Below are 16,351 nucleotides of genomic sequence, written 5' to 3' on the forward strand. Positions count from 1 at the left end.
CTGCCAACTTATATGTCCTCCTGGGACAGGTTGTTGCTGTTCTTCCTGCTTCAAGCCACTCCTGGTTCTAGGAGACAGCGGGGCAGAGGAAGGTGGGGAGTCTAGTGACCCATCTGTTGCCAGAACAGCCCCTTCTTCTTCCTACCCATCCTGTGCACCCTCCTCTTTCTCAGACTGCCCCGGCTCTTCTTCCTGCTTCTGCCCCATACTCTTCAGAGCCCTGACAGTCCCTGACAGGCACCTTACATGAGCTCGTCAAGCCAGTGTCAGCTTGTCTATAAGAATCAACATGACGGAGTTCAGCTTCATACTCCACCCCCATAACTTCTCACTCTCATGGGAGACAACTGCTAGGTGCAGGGTACTTTTCTGTCCTGTTTTAAAGAAGACAGAGAGAGACTCATTCTAGAATAAAATGTGAACCACTATATGCATGTGCCTAGTGGTTCCTGGCATTCAAGCATATGCCCAGTATTTTCAGGACTAGTTTTACTCTAGTTGGCATAGCCTGACACGGCTTGAAGAATCCCTACTTCCTTGGTCACCTACTTGTTTACCTGAAAAATTGTGTTGAAGGTACATTCACCAAAAGGAGTCATTCGGTCTGGATAGCGTTGGGCATGCAGACGTTGCACGAAATGGAGAGCATTCTTACTGTTGGTCTCTAAAGATAGGCTGCTAGTGGAGAAGGGAGGCAGGCTTGGTATTAGTATACGCCACCCAGAAAGAGGTCTAAGAGTGCTAGAGAAAAAGGCAAGTGAACTTGGGTGCCCTGTGTAAGTTGTGAGTACTGAGATGACTAGACAGGTGCTGTAGTCTAACAGCTTTTGGAAGCATCAGCCATTGGGGATCAGAAATGTGGGACAAAGGAGAATACAGGCGTACCTTGGAAGCTGAACGGAATCTGTTCCGGAAGTCCGTTAGATTTCCAAAACATTTGAAAACCAAAGCGCGACTTCTCATTGGCTGCAGGAAGCCGTGGAAGCCCCATCAGATGTTTGGCTTCAAAAAAAAAATAGTTCGTAAACCGGAACAGTCACTTCCAGGTTTGTGGCGTTTGCGAGCCAAAATGTTCTAAGAAGTAGGCTGTTTGAAAACCAGGGTACGACTGTATAGTTCTCTAGTTGCTGTAAAATTTTCTGAAAAACTTAATTACTTTCTTTATGCTTTTCTGGTCATAATAATATTTGCATCAACCATATTGTGGCTCATACATTTTTAACTGTTTGAAGTGTTTTGGGGATCACTGATTTTAAAGCTATGTAAATTAGGCATTTTTATTTGCCTGCAGGCAAAATTTATAAATCTTTTGAGTAGTTTTGTGTTTCAGAATATCCACCAATTTTTAGCCTTTGGGATAGACTACAGCTATTGCTTAGGTAGCAAGATTTTATTCTTCTTTAAATTTTTATTAGGTCTTATACACACATTATTACAGCTGGGCTTTTAAAATTCCTTTCGGATTGGTTGCCAAATAGATAGTTCACTTAAAATATTTTTCCTCTTGAAGAGTTTGAGCTTTTCCATACAAATTGTATTCTACTTTCAGTATGTTCCAGGGCAATGAAGAATAAATAGGCCGTTTGAAATACTTTCTGCCATTCTTAGCGTTCAAATCTCCCATTGTTCTAGGCACTTTTTGCGACAGGGAATTTCATTAATGCAAACAGTTTCTGAGCTCTGGAAGCAGCACTGCGCCTAAGATTTCAGATTAAAATTGCCACTGCTTGAATGAAAGGAGGACCTTTTTCTGCCTTTCCCACTTCTAGCCACTCTCTGAGGACTGCAGAAGGGACCCTCATAAGAATATTAGGAGGGCAAGCAGGGGAAGCATGGCTTTGTTTTTTGCAGTCTTCACATGAGGACTAGACCATGTGAAAAATGAATATAAGATTTTAGCTGCAGTTCATTCATTTTCTGCTTTTGTATTTTTATAAAAAAGTATGCCTAGATATTCCATTGCAGCACCCATAACCTAGGTTTAATGTGCCATTTAGCTCCTAGTTTTCATATCTCAGTTTCTAACACTGGTCATTCTCATGTGATGAATAAGACAAAACTACATGCAGATAAACCTTTTGCTATATTTAAGAACATAAATAATAGCATGCTGTGTCCACAAACAGACAATCACTTGCCTGGTATATAGGCCCCTGTAGGTCTTTGGAGTTGGAAGAGAAAAATTTGGTTGCAGTTGTACAAATTACTTCCAGATGTAGATTTCAATAAACGCATAGTGTTGTTGCTTTACCCGAAGGTGCTATAAATTTCTTGAGACAAGTCTGCATCTAGTAAACTGTTGAGTATTTGAATACTAATGAAGTCACTGTATTCTGTGTGAATGCTATCTCTTAATGCTGAATGTTTCAGGACCTTTCCACTAAGATGACTTTTTAAGAGTATTGTATTTTAATAGTCATGGCCATCTTTAGCATATGCGGCACTGGGGTGCAAATATCCGCCCAGTGCCCCCAAATTTAGTTTACCAGCCCCCAAATTAACTTTAATTGAGCTTTTTTTGTGAGGGGGGGGAGCCAAAGTTGTTGACCTTTTTCACCTGTAACAATGATGCAAGCAGCCGTGTGGGCGCAGACAGGGACGCAAAGCGAGGGAGAGTGGAGGGGGAGGCAACTGCATCCTTTTTTGCCACGGGTACCTGCTGGGTGCTGAAGTCCCATCCCAATTAGTTGGGCTCAGCAGCCGCAGCCATGGCGGCCTGAGGCAGATGGGCCTCACTGCCACCATCCTCGCACGGCAGGAACAGGGCAGGGAGGAGGCAGCCCGGGCACCAGCTTTTGCCTCAGCACCACCTCACAGAAACGGCTTGGCTGCCCCCTCTCCTGTGCCCAAGCTCCACCGGGTCCTGGTAGTTATCAACCCACCCGCCCTTCGGCCCCTTCGGGGGCGGTGAAATAGGACCCACCTCTCACTCACCCAGGCCCAGGGATTGAAACGGCATTGATGGCCTCATTACCCAGTGTGAGTGGTCCTCCTCTCAGTGGCTCTTTTCCTCAGGTTTCTGGGCACTTCAGTCCCCCCACTTTTTAATACAGTACAGTGGTACCTCGGGTTACAAACGCTTCAGGTTACAGACTCTGGTAACCTGGAAGTAGTACCTCGGGTTAAGAACTTTATTTCAGGATGAGAACAGAAATTGTGTGGCAGCAGCAGCAGGAGGCCCCATTAGCTAAAGTGGTACCTTAGGTTAAGAACAGTTTCAGGGTAAGAACAGACCTCCGGAACGAATTAAGTTCTTAACGAGAGGTACCACTGTATACAAATCACACAACACAAAGCCGCCTGCAAATAAATGGTGTCAGGCATGACACTTAAGAGAAAATGAGATTAAACAACAGTCTTGTTCAGATTAGCAATGAGGAAAGGAAAAGGAAATGAAAAAATGCAAGGTTAAAAACCTGCAACAATGACGCAGCGGAAAAAACTGCTTTTGTTTCCTAACTCGTCAGGAATATTTGGTGCTACGGAGTAACAAAGCGACAGACGAGGGGAATGGGGACTTTCACTCCATTGCTTTTCACTGCCGCTGATAGAGAGGGAATGGTATACAGTACGTATACATTTGGCGCCCCCCAGAATTCAGTGCCCAGATGCCCCACACCCCTTGCACCCCTGGGTAAAGACGGCCCTGTGAATAGTTGACATTATGTTTGTATACTTACGACTCCAATCTGTACAGAAGTTCCTTTAGGAGTTCATGTTAGAGTAAACAATTGGAGGGTGGTTATGTTTTGATGGTGATGTGGATGCACTTTGGGCCATACCTCACAATTGCCATCTGCAAATTTTGTACACATGGGACTGGGTCTAAACATGTCCTTCCATTAATTCAAAGGCTCCTTCCATTTGTGCAAGAGTTTGATCCAGGAGACATTCTTGCTGGAGGAAAGGGGGAGAGGTAATTTTCACACATTTCTGCATGTGCACACCCGGTGCCATGAGGTTCAGAAGGTTTCCCAGTCCTCCAGAGCATCCTTCATCAAAGTCCTTCATAAAGATGTTGAACAACAACGGGCCCAATGACAGAACCCTGATGCACACACCCCCCTGTCCATTTTTACCAGGATAATAAGGAACCATTAGTGAACATTGTTTGGTTTTGGTCAGTCAACCAGTTATAAATCCACCTAACAGTTAGCTCGTCAAGCCCACATTTACCAACCTTTCTGCAAGAAGCTCATGGGGTACTTTTTCAAAAGCCTTCAGCATTCCCCTGATCCACCAAGCTTATAACTCTATTAAAAAAAAAAACCCAATGAAAATAATAAAAATGCAAAGATTATTGTAAATTGTATAATGTGGAGGAAATCAAGTGGGGGCGGAAGGAAGTGGGAGGAAGGACAAAAGAATAATATGATGGATTGAGGAAATATAAATGTAAATGTATGGGGGGGTGGGGAGGAAATAGTGTTGGTTTTGGTACATCTGTATTGTAATGTAATGTGTGAAAACCAAAAAGAAGAGAAAGAAAATAAAATAATAAAAATCCCTGTTTGGCCACTATGAAACAAATTCTCAAAGTGACTACAGGTTACACAAGGAACATGTGCCTGCCTTTAATAAAATAAAATGCACCACACAGCACCATCGGGCTTAGAGTTTCCCTGCCCCTTGCAAGCTATAACCAATAAAGTGGGCAGAAGCAAGGAAACTCTGAGCTGCTGATAGAAGCCACAGGTTTCTCATAATATGTAGTTTGGTCTGAAGCTGCATTGGGCATCTAAAGTAGAATATATAAATATTCTCATTTCGGTTTCAGCAGGAAAAACCTGTCCTGAGAGCTAAACAGCTTTCAATAGGTTCCAGTATTTCAGAGAGGCGACACTTTTATTCCTGGTTCTAAAATTATTGGGTTGGGAGAAGTTAGCCTATTCAGTCTATGCTGAGCCTTTGGGGACAGCCCATGTAGTTTGTTTGTGGTTAGCAAAGCTAAGTTGAGCAATTCTTCTGGAAGACTATTGAACTTGAAATAAAATGAGACTGTAGAAACCACTGTTGGGAACTGAAAAGACAGGGAGAGAGTGCCAGCCCAGAACCATGGCAGACAGTGTTTAGTTTGGAAGCCAAATGGAGCAGAGCCAAGCAGCAGTGCAAAACGCACAAGTCACATGAGAAATTAAATGAGTCTCAGTCAGTGGAGAATGTTTAAATGTGGCCTGTGTTTTAATAGAGAGACATGGAGGGACAGAAGCATGATAACAGCATGGAATGATTTTCCTGCAATGAGTTATCTCTCTTGGCTTGTAATACTTGTAAAGGGTCGCTGCTGTTTTGCTCATTTCATGCCTCGGCTCACCCGCCCCCCCATTGCGTCTCCACCCCCATCGTTCAGCCCAGACACTGAGGTCCTACTCTGAGGGCCTTATGGAAGTTCCCTCACTGCGAAAAGTGAGGTTACGGGGAATGAGGCAGAGGACCTTCTTGGCAATGGTGACCTCCCTGTGGAACGCCCTCCCATCAGATGTCAAGGAGATAAGAACTACACATCTTCTAGAAGACACCTGAAGGCAGTCCTGTATCAGGAAGTTTTAAATGTTTGACATTTTACTTTGTTTTTATATGTACAATGGTACCTCGGGTTAAGAACTTAATTCATTCTGGAAGTCCATTCTTAACTTGAAACTGTTCTTAACCTGAGGTACCACTTCAGCTAATGCCGCCACGCAATTTCTGTTCTCATCCTGAAGCAAAGTTCTTAACCCAAGGTACTATTTCTGGGTTAGCAGAGTTTGTAACCTGAAGCATCTGTAACCTGAAGCGTCTGTAACCCAAGGTACCACTGTACTGTAAGCCGCCCACAGTGTCTGGGGAAACCCAGCCAGATGGGTGGGGTATAAATAATACAATTATCATTATTGCTATTAGTGTCCATATGCACCTCTGTTTATCTCCCAATAGCAGCCACTCTGTTTAACCCCCAATAGCAGCCACTGTAGTTTAGCTCTCAAATTTATGCAGTATCTTATTGGACAGAGCTGTGATGCATGTTAGGTTTCTGGTTTATTTGGGGGGGGGGGTTGCCTTGCCTTGCTTTATTGAAAGAATCAAACATGGCAATACAAATGCAGCTACTGAATCTGAGGGAAATCAAGTCACTCCTGCCTTCTCTTGGCAGGGAATTCAGACATCCAGTGACAGCTGTGTGTGTAGGACTGCATTGTTGCCACAAAAAGGGAGACAGCCCCCTGCATTTACTTTCTGCACAGCCATTGGAGAGAACTCAGTTTCATCTCCTCTCTAGTGTGGGCCAGCACTCTGAATAGTTTCAAATTGTTAGCACTGGGAGCAGATGAAAGGGGACCCCTTGGCTATATAGGTGGTACCAAGGGGCCAAGAGTGAGCAAATGCCCACCCTAAAAATAGCCTGACAGTCTGTTAGCCCAGCATATCTGAATGTGGATATAAACTTGTTTCTGTTTGTATCATATCATACACCATATTAAAAATTAAATGTGATATGGAGCTTCCCTTCCTCTCCTCTCCTCTCCACCCCCCGCCCCCCAGCAGTCTACTTCACTTTTTCTGGAGCCTCTGCTGCTTCTGGCCATTCAGTCTTCTTGCATGTTTTTGGATTGGGACCATAGTTTAGACGGCACTCTAAAATATTTTTTTTGTATTAAATTCTTTCATCAACACTCACCGTAGTTTACTATGGAAAGGTTGTTTTAGATCTGCCATCCATCTGCCTCTCTCCTTCCTGCAAAAAGAGAAGCACAAAAACTTGTGAGAGCATGCATAAGAAGAATATTTTGAAATGTCATTGTGCAAGACTTAGAGCAAGCCTATAAAGATTTTTATTTGCATTGACTTATTCCGTAACTAACTGGCAGCTTTATGGATTCAAAAGAAGCTGTAGAAATCCTATTATTACGTCTTCCGGAGTTCCTTATATAATTGCCTTCTTTTTTTTTCTTTTTTTCTTTTTGCCAATGGCTTTAAAACAGGGGTGGGAAACCACTTCCAGCCTGAGGAATTAAACCTTGCCAACTTTCCAGGGGCATGGCAAGAGGCAAATTTGGGGGGGGGGGGTAGTTGTACATATTTTACATTAACATTAAATACTTACAGATGTAAATATTATGCATTATATTTACAAAATCAATGTATTTTATATTCCTATTTTATGTTTAGTTTTAGGGGAAGTTGTGTGTAAAATATGTCTATTCCTAGGAAAAGTGTGGAAAGTGGCGAGGCAGAACAAAATGCTTAACAAATGATTCAGAAGATGTCATGTGGCTGGCGGCTGGATGAAGTTTGCTAGAAATGGCTTCATGGAGGGGCTTGGTGGGTTGAATTAGACCCACATATCACAGATTTCCCACCTCTTTCTAGTGACTGGAGATGGCAAAGTTGTCTTTCAGCTCCTTTTTTTTTTTTAAAGGCTTCTTTTTCTTATTTTGATGATGTTTGATTTTAGGTCTCAATATTTTGCTTCAAAAATTGATAAAGCATTGCAATAGTTCATTTACTGTGCTTTTTTTTTTTAACGAATACCTCAGCTATTCTGGTTTTACTGATTTCGCTGAAACTTGTTTGTGTATCGTTAACAACTCACTGGATGCTTCCTAACACTGAGCCAGGAGATGGAAGAAAATCATCTTTAAGATACTGTTTTTACTTCTAAAATAAATCTGGCAAAATTTGGTGCTCTCTAGAGAGGGGAGGGAGAAGGAGAAAGAGCACCCTTTAGGCACCTAGGATACGTTTATGTCAACTTCACTTTTTACTTTCTGACCCACCTCTCCCCCGGCCCCTATCTCGTGACAGTTGGAAAGAGAACTGCATTGCAATGACAGCTACCTTTCCAAGCTTTTAGGAGCTGAAATAGTCCTGTGGAGCTATTTCTGGCTGTGGAAAGACGGAAAGAAAGGTGAGGTATAAAATTATGCAAGGGGTGTGGAGAAAGATCTGCCTCTCTCATACTTAGCACTTGAACTTTTGGTAATCCCCTGAAGCTGGATGCTGGAGGATTCACAACAGATAAAATAAAGTACCGTACTTTTCCGTGTATAAGACTAGGTTTATTTCTTTAAAAATCATGCTAAACAATGGGGGTTGTCTTATACATGGGTAGTGCATTTGATTGGTTGCTGCCGTGGCTGTTAGCAGCTATTGTGAATGTTACTGGTTGCTGCATCAATGGGTGGTGTTGATTTGCTGACACTGCCACAATTGGGCGGGTGATTGGCAGCTTCTGGTGAGGGGACGAGACGCGGATTTTGTGACGTGTGCGGGTGAGTGATTATCGGCAACCCTCCTAAAAAAAGCTCAACAACCCTGGGTAACCCCCCCCAAAAAAGCTCCACAACTCTGTGCCATTTCCCCCCATTTCCTGAAATTTGAGTCCCCCAAAATAAGGGGCGTCTTATACATGGGGGCGTCTTTTGCACAGAAAAGTATGGTATTCCCCTCACAAAGTGCATAGCTAAACCGTGGAATTCACTCCCAAAAGATAAAGGGATGGCCACTTTAAAAAGGGATTAGACAGATTCGTGGAAAATTGGGCTATGTTCTCCTTCCTCTCAGAGGCAGCATGCTCCTCTATGGCAGATGCTGGGAAACACAAGTGGGGAATCTTGTTACACTCCGGTCTTGCTTTCAGGCTTATCATAGGCAGCTAGCTGGCCACTGTGAGAACAGGATGATGAACTAGATGGGCCAGAGGCCTGATCCGGCAGCCTTTTCTTACGTTCCAGTTTCTTGATCATTTTTGTTGTTGTTTTCTACACATTTGGTGGCTAAAAAAAACTTTGAAAGGCACTCATCGTGTTTCCTGATCCTGTGAAATGTAATAATTTGTCAGCTATTCTTTTCCAAGGTAAGCCCAAAGGCTTACCGGCTTTGCATCATGCTGTATACTAATGTTAATATCCCTGACCTTTTAGAAAACATGCTAATTGCAGCAATTTACTGTGTTGCAGTAATCCTGCCCCATCTCCCTTCCCTCATTCACTGTGATGCTCTGATGTCATGTTCATGAAAGCTCTTGCTTCTGGGTGAAGGAATGTTGGCAATTCAGATTGTGAAAGAAACAAAAAAGCCTCTTACCAAAAAAATGCTTTAATATGTCAAAAGTGTTACTACACTATTCGTCTTCAAGATAACCCAGTGAATTCTGCTCTAATTATCTCGTTCGACATCTTCAATCTCAAATTAGCTGCTCTAATTATTATTAAACTTGTATATGACCAGAGGGGAATTTTAAGTTTTGGTCAGTATTAAGTTCCTTTGAACACTTACTTAAACAGAAGGTTGAATCCATATTAATGTATTACATAGCAAGTATATTTCTGTATATTCCTGCCAACCTAGCAGTTCGAAAGCATGTCAGAGTGCACTCTGGCGGGAAGGTAAATGGTGTTTCTGTGCGCTGCTCTGGTTTTGCCAGAAGCGGCTTAGTCATGCTGGCCACATGACCCAGAAAAACTGTCTGCGGACAAATGCCGGCTCCCTTGGCCAGTAAAGCGAGATGAGTGTCGCAACCCCAGAGTCGTCCGCAACAGGACTTAACCGTCAGGGGTCCCTTTACCTTTATATTTCTGCTCATAGAAAAATACAAAAAAGTGGAAATTTAAGGGTATTAACTTGTTGGCAAAACTTTCTTTGGCCGAATAGTAACAGTAGCTGCCAGTTCATCTGCTCTTTTACATGGTGTTTCTCTCAGGAATTATTGTATCCTCTAAGCTGTGATCATCAAAATCTTCTCAATTACAGTCTATGATTTGACTTTATTTGGTATTTCCGGAGAGACGTCACAGGTTTATGACTTTAAATCATGGTAAATGAAATGGAAGCATGTAAATATGTAAATATGGTCCTAGCAAAATTTTTATTGTTAGAGAAGAGGGAGTGTAAGATTAACAACTTGCTTTACAGTGAAGATGAGATCTTACTGCACTAGATTAATTATTGTGTCAAACAACTCTAGTTTCTAATGAAAATCAGATGCTGTACAAATTAGGTGCAAATTCTGGGTTGTTGTTTTCAAACATGCCAGAGAGTCAGTGGTGGTCATCTGCATGTTAATATACACCAAAGTGCTTTACACAGAAGTAGTGCGTCTGACACCAAATGTCAGTGTCATCCCTTTGCATTCCAGGTCATTGTGCACTTGTGTGAAATCAGAAACCCACTGAAAACACCTGCAAACACTTGTTCTGCTCCTATCCCCATTCCACCTTTTTAGTGATGTTTTAGTTACGTCTTTGATGTTTCTAGGTTACTTCCAGGTTCGGGGCTGTGCGCGTGTGTACGATTGTGCACATATTGGTTGCTCCTAAAACAGGAGTTAGCTGTAGTTCAACCTTTGGGTATTTTATTTGTTGGAAATACATGTATAAAACAGTGTTTTAAAATTCTTATAAAAGTGAGGTGCAAGACAGCTTTTCTGAAATCCTAATATGGGGAGAGCTTTGGAACTGCTATGGAATAAGGTTAGTAACTGCCATTGTTTTCACTTTATGGGGATGTGGTAAGGACCTTTCTTTGTATCAAGCTGAAGTAAATTTAGAGAGTGCAGTTCAGGGATTTATTTAAGTGGGAACTTCATACAGTGCTGCTTTAGCTTTTAATGGACGAAGAGGGACTGTGGGAAGCAAACAGTGTAACATCAAATTTTAAAAAGTGGATTGGTGGGGAGAAGAATCCAGGAGATTACAATCTATTCTGTGGTAAATTGGTGGAAAGTATTATTATTTATCAAGCATATAGAAGGTCACACAACTGGTCATCTTAATATGCCAATAGAGTAAAAAATAAAAAATTAACAGAGTTGCTGCTCCACTGAGAGATCTAATATTTGGTGTTGACAAAATTTACACAAACATCAACACCAGGCTTTTCAATTAGCAAAGGAAGTAAAGTCAGCTCCCTCTGGGAAGTTTTGCACAGATTACAATAGATCACAGGTTGTAGGAATAGAGCACTAATTTGCATCATTAAAAAAATCAGAAGAATAGACATCAGCATCCTCTCCCAAGGGTTTGAAATTAGCAGGGCACCAGGCGCATTTTGCACCTAAAGATTCTCCATTTGCGAGCACCTCAAAAAGTCTGGGTGCTATTTTTTGTGCATGGCTGACATACAAGGATTACTGAAATGTATGTGCTTTGAAGCCTCAAAGTATATGTTAAGGATAAGCAATATGTTAAGGAGTTTAACAGTAAAGAGTAGTGTTTTGAAAACTGAAGTTTGGTACCAGTATTTTTATTGTAAACACCAAATTAAACATGTATTATCAATTTCTGCTAAAAATGTGATATTAACAATGTGTCACTTACGTGAATTGCGTATTAATTCATGCTTATCAAAATAATAAAAAGCGTTACTGACACACCCCCCACCCCCCACATGGCAACTAGACATTCTGTTTGGCACCCACAACCCAGGTCCAGTAAGCCATTTGGCTCCCAGCTTTTCTATCCCAGTTTGTAACACTGCCTCCCCCTGCCCCCCAAAACCCCAGAACCTAGTTCTTGCCTGTCTTGCCTACCTTTCTTGCCTACCTTTCAGGCATCTTGCTGCTGCTTCAAACTTCAATGTAGTTTAGGAAATTCAAGCAAAATAGCAAAGGCACTAGGCAAAGTACAGTTTGGCATTGCTCACTTACGTTCCAGTCCAAATAGTCCCTCCGTCATGCCTGCCTCTCTCCTATCCAAATCTGCAGCTGCTCAGGTGAGGAGGAGTAGATTCTGTTTTGCTCTTGACTTGGGAAATTAGTGAGGGAGCATGAGGAGACCCCGCTGTGGTGTTGCCCCTCCCTCTGCCCCAGAAATCTTCCTGAGCTGTGAGCAGGCTTGTAAAGCAATTAGAGACAGACAAACAAGACTACCTCCCACTGGCCCCTTTCAATACTAGACAAATAGCAAGAGAGAACACCAGGACAGGACATACTATAGCAGGCTTTCTGGTGTAATAGGGGAACACCTGACCACCCTAATCAATGGCTACTAATTCTGGTGGCTATCTGCTACCTCCAGGTTCAGGGAGTTGCTGGAGAGCAACAGTAGGAAAGGGCTTTTGCCTTCATGTCCTGCCCTTGAGATGTTCAGAGGCATCTGGTTGGCCACTGTAAAAGGCAGGCTGCTGGACAGGTTTGGTCTGATTCAGTAAAGCTCTTATGTTCTTATCCCCCTTGTTGGCTTCCCCTTCCGCTGCAGTTTCCCACGCAGGATTAGGAGACCTTTCTGGGCAGATTTAGTGGGAGGACACGCGTTTCACCCCATGCCTTGGTATTGTCCATGGAAGGCTGCCACCATGTATTTTATGTTGTGTATGCGACCCATGAAAGGAATTTATAAGCTACCTCTAGGTAAAAATGTGACAAGCAAATTCTGGTGTGTATTGTTGAAAGACACTCATACACAATTCAAAGTGCTGGTTTTGTCGTATATATGACCTTGTTACGTGAAGAACAATCTTCTCAATGTGTAGGCAAGTATATATGGGATCAGCAACAAAATCTTTATTCAAGAAACCCCAACTTCAGAAGTTAAGGGGATCCAGTGTGGTACCTTGAGTTTGGAATACCTCCTTAAATATTTTCTTGTCACTGACCAAGTTTTCTGTTTCTTGATGGAATTTATCTCTTGACATCTTCTGGTTAAATTCTATATACAGTGGTACCTTGAGTTAAGAACTTAATTCGTTCTGGAGGTCACCACTTTAGCTAATGGAGCCTCTGCTGCCGCCGCACAATTTCTGTTCTCATCCTGAAGCAAAGTTCTTAACTCGAGGTACTATTTCTGGGTTAGCGGAGTCTGTAACCTGAAGCGTCTGTAACCTGAAGCGTATGTAACCCGAGGTACCACTGTACATTCATATCTATGTAGTAAGTGTGTTGTAAATGGGTTTATGTTTATGTTTAGCTTGGCTTTTGTACTGTGCAAGTTTTTTCCCTCTTTCTCTGTAACATACTTTTGAACATAATTTTCAGATGGTAAGTTTGTTTTTTTTAAAAAGAAGAAGTAAAATTAACACCCATGTTCAATAAATACTTCACCTAAAACATTTTTGCTTCATCCTCATAAAACAGGAGAGGAGTGTCAGTAGTCCTTGAGTTGTTGTTGGACTCTAATTCCCATCAGTGCCAGCCAGCATCACTAGTTCTGAGGGGGGTTGGAAATTGTGGCCCTCCAGATGTTGTTGGATTACAAGTTGGCCATCCTTGCATTAAATACAGCATCTATTCGAAGGAGTGTCTCTTCTTAAATTGGGGTGGCTAATTTGGACATCCCCTAGTAGGGTGTGTCATTTTAGGGGGTGAAAGTTAATTTTAGCAAATTTCTTCTTCACTCCTTATTTTTGGAATTTGAAAGTTGGAAAATTCTACATGCCCTAATTCCTGCAGCCTCTCTCTCTCTCTCTCTCTCTCTCTCTCTCTCTCTCTCTCTCTCTCTCTCCCTCTCCCTCTCCCTCTCCCTCTCCCTCTCCCCCCCCCCCCCCCGAGAGAGAGAGAGAGAGAGAGAGAGAGAGAGGATTTTTTTGCTTGTGGCATAGTCCTTTTTTGTTCCATTGGCACACACTTGTTGATGTAAAAAGATGCTGGCACAATCTGCTACTTCTCTTCAGATTGCCAGGGTCACTCTTAAGGCATTGGAATTACTATGAACATTTCAGCAGTGTATATTTCAGTGTATATATGTAGCAACAACTGCTAGTTCACACATCAAATTTCTCTATTGGAAATGGTCAGGAGGGATTTTGTGCAGAGGAGCAAAAGGACTCAGGGTTTCTCCTGGCATTCTGCCACTTGAACGCTTTGCTGGAAAGTGAGCATTAAGGGATGCAGTTCTTCTTTTTAAGCTTTTAGAAGCATGCTTTGTTTTTAATGTGTGTTGCAACTGAAAAGCAAGTTGCAGTAAAAGTCAATGAATGCAAATCAGAATGAAAGTTTAGTAGACAATTCCTATAATCCAACTAGCCATCATTAGCTGCTGTCATGCCCTTGTTCTTACCTGCCCTAAACAATTTACCTTGGAAGATGCAGAAAATCAAATGCAAGGTAGTTTTCATAAAAATTGTAGTCAAACTGTTCTGGATTGCGTGGTTGGTGCTGAAATAGCAATGCAAAGTGAAAACATCTGCCTGACAATCTGCCAGAACCTTTAAAAGTTAATGAAAACAGCAAGGAAAAGGAAAAGTGAGATATACAGGTTTATGCACACAATTTTGCTTTGGCTCTAGGTTACCATGGCAAAAGGTAACTGCTGAACTGCTTGCCTCTAAAGGTGCACCGTTATATAGTCTCCCTCTGTTACATGCACTATTAGAGTTTTTCTTCTACTTTTAGTTTACTCCTGACTGAGATTGGTTGATTGTCAGAAGATGTTGGAAAAAAGAACCATATGCTGTTTTGAGTAATTTTTTAAAAGGTACTTTCTTCTCCTGGTATATACTCCTAATATGTACTCACATGAACTCCTTACAAAGGAAACAAAACCCAGACAAATGAACCCCCTTAAACTCCCCACTGCTTGGAAGTGGGGAAGGCATGACAATATAATCGGCTGTTGGGATGTTGTGAATCATTGTTTTTACTGACAAATGGGAAGGGCAACCCTCAGTTCGCAAATGCTCCATCAATGAGAGCGATGTTTCATGATTTCCTCTCTTTGTATTTAAGCTGGCATAGAATCTTCACAGTAAGCTGATGATTGGAGTAAAGTTAAGTAAATGAGGCCTTCAGGATGATACAACTTTGCTACAGAGCATTACCTGAGAAGTCACTTCCGTTTTTCTTCTGCTAAGTTTCCTGATTTGAGAAAAAATAAAAGGCATTTCTCCTGAATCCAATCTTCTAAATGGCAAGCAGTTGTACTTAGCCTGCCAAGAGTTTATTTCACATGTGGTTGATGCCAGTTTTCTTCTCACATATGTGAAATTCATTTGGCCCATAGTAAATAAAATACATATAGTAGGTTTTTAAAAATATATTTTTGGAAAAGTGTTGGCATTTAAAGGAAAACAGCTTATTTAATAATCTCTCTCCTTCAGTAAACAATTAAGATTTTAAATCTCATTAGAGACTGCCAAATAACTAACTTTTAAGACGCAAAAGATCATGGTTATGAAGTATTTTCATTTTATTAGGTTATTCTTGGAAAAGTAAAGTATCATGTGATAATGCATCACAGTACATGCATGTGTGTGTAATTCAAGCATTGCACAGTCATTTCCAATGACTAGAAGTTTATCAGTTCCCTCTCATAGAAGAGAACAGAAAAGTCTTTATTCAGAGTTTGTTTAGTGGAACTCCTTTAGTGCCCCTTCACAGTAGGGTATCTTACAGAATGACTCTCTTGGTAATGCTCTGTAACAAATAACTGGCTTGCTGTATGTATTTTTTTTAAAAAAACCTTGCCACTTGCATAACCTCTTCAAACCGTTTAGCCACATCAAACAAATATACAGAGAAGATGCAATCTACAGCAAAGTTTTCAGTTAAATTTAGTAGTTTAGGTTAGTAAGGTTTCTGCTTAAACATCGTTTATCAAAATTATTCCCTTAATAACAGAAAAGAAAACAACACTAAAAGAATAAGATTGCATTGAAGATCCCCAAAGATCTTATGACCTCTTCTGCTGCCCACCCAAGGATTTATCTGCAGCCAGTTCCAAACAGCTGTGCTGTTTTTATTGCTTCAGTATATTTACAAGATTTTGAATTGTAACTAGTGGTGTCCATGTGCAAGCAGAACCGACTTCAGCCTGCTCAGCATAACTTCCCCCTCCCCCTCCTCCCCCTGCACCCATTCAGATCTGCTGCAGAGCATTGAGGGTCCCTGCAGAGCGAATTAGGGAGCAAGAAGGGGAAGTTCTGTTGCACAGGTGGAAGTCTTGTGCAATGTTGAATGCTATTCTTTTATTCTGGTCTTACACAGCTCTGCAACAGGGGTTGAAGAAGGGACACAAATTTTAAAATATCCACTCAATTTTGGCTTCTTTGTTTGAAGAAATGAATGGTGGTAAACAACTTGGATGACCATGGCCCTGGCCGTCAAGCGATACCTTGGGAATGTTCTGATAACTGCTTCATCCTTAGTTACAAATACAGTGGTACCTCGGGTTAAGAACTTACGTAATTTGTTCTGGAGGTCCGTTCTTAACCTGAAACTGTTCTTAACCTGAGGTACCACTTTAGCTAATGGGGCCTCCCGCTGCCACAGCGCTGCCACCACGCGATTTCTGTTCTCATCCTGAAGCAAAGTTCTTAACCCAAGGTACTATTTCTGGGTTAGCGGAGTCTGTTACCTGAAGCATTTGTAACCTGAAGCTTCGGTAACCTGAAGCATCTGTAACCTGAGGTACCACTGTAGGGAATAGTTCTATAGTTG

The 16,351-nt window shown here is 41.8% G+C and overlaps 1 protein-coding gene and 1 long non-coding RNA gene across 5 annotated transcripts in view; one reads left to right on the top strand and one right to left on the bottom strand.

Moving 5' to 3' along the window:
• The window catches only part of ATG7 (autophagy related 7), a 91,939-nt gene that overhangs the window by 49,180 nt on the left and 26,408 nt on the right, over positions 1–16,351 (top strand). The window lies entirely within an intron of this gene.
• Positions 1–16,351, bottom strand: part of LOC307211085 — a 35,971-nt gene that overhangs the window by 7,410 nt on the left and 12,210 nt on the right. For 2 of the 3 annotated variants that reach the window (XR_013836276.1, XR_013836277.1), the window contains exons 2-3: positions 6,659–6,715; positions 550–678 (exon numbers count right to left, since the gene is read on the bottom strand). This is a non-coding gene — a long non-coding RNA (uncharacterized lncRNA). Of the gene's footprint in view, positions 1–549; positions 679–6,658; positions 6,716–11,522; positions 12,026–16,351 lie in introns of those variants that run through there. The other variant, XR_013836278.1, reaches the window with a different exon arrangement.

Source organism: Podarcis cretensis, assembly GCF_951804945.1.
Source record: "Podarcis cretensis genome assembly, chromosome: 2".
Lineage (NCBI taxonomy): Eukaryota > Metazoa > Chordata > Lepidosauria > Squamata > Lacertidae > Podarcis > Podarcis cretensis.